A 227-nucleotide genomic window follows, 5' to 3' on the forward strand; every position below is an offset into this window, starting at 1 on the left:
TATTTCTATCTATTACTGAAGTCAAGGCATGGGAATTGCAAGAACATATGTTCCAAGAATCATATGAAAAAGTTTTATCTATGACCTGGAGTTTCTTTATCTCATTGTCTGAATCCCTGGTGCTTAAAATAACATGAAATTTGAAACAATATTTTGATTTATGCCAAGCGTTCCCTATTTATCCTTTATTTTAGAATCAGTCTCTCTTTGTGTCTTTTTTTTTTTTT

Source organism: Enhydra lutris, unplaced genomic scaffold, assembly GCF_002288905.1.
Source record: "Enhydra lutris kenyoni isolate GAN:26980312 unplaced genomic scaffold, ASM228890v2 scaffoldscaffold22, whole genome shotgun sequence".
Lineage (NCBI taxonomy): Eukaryota > Metazoa > Chordata > Mammalia > Carnivora > Mustelidae > Enhydra > Enhydra lutris.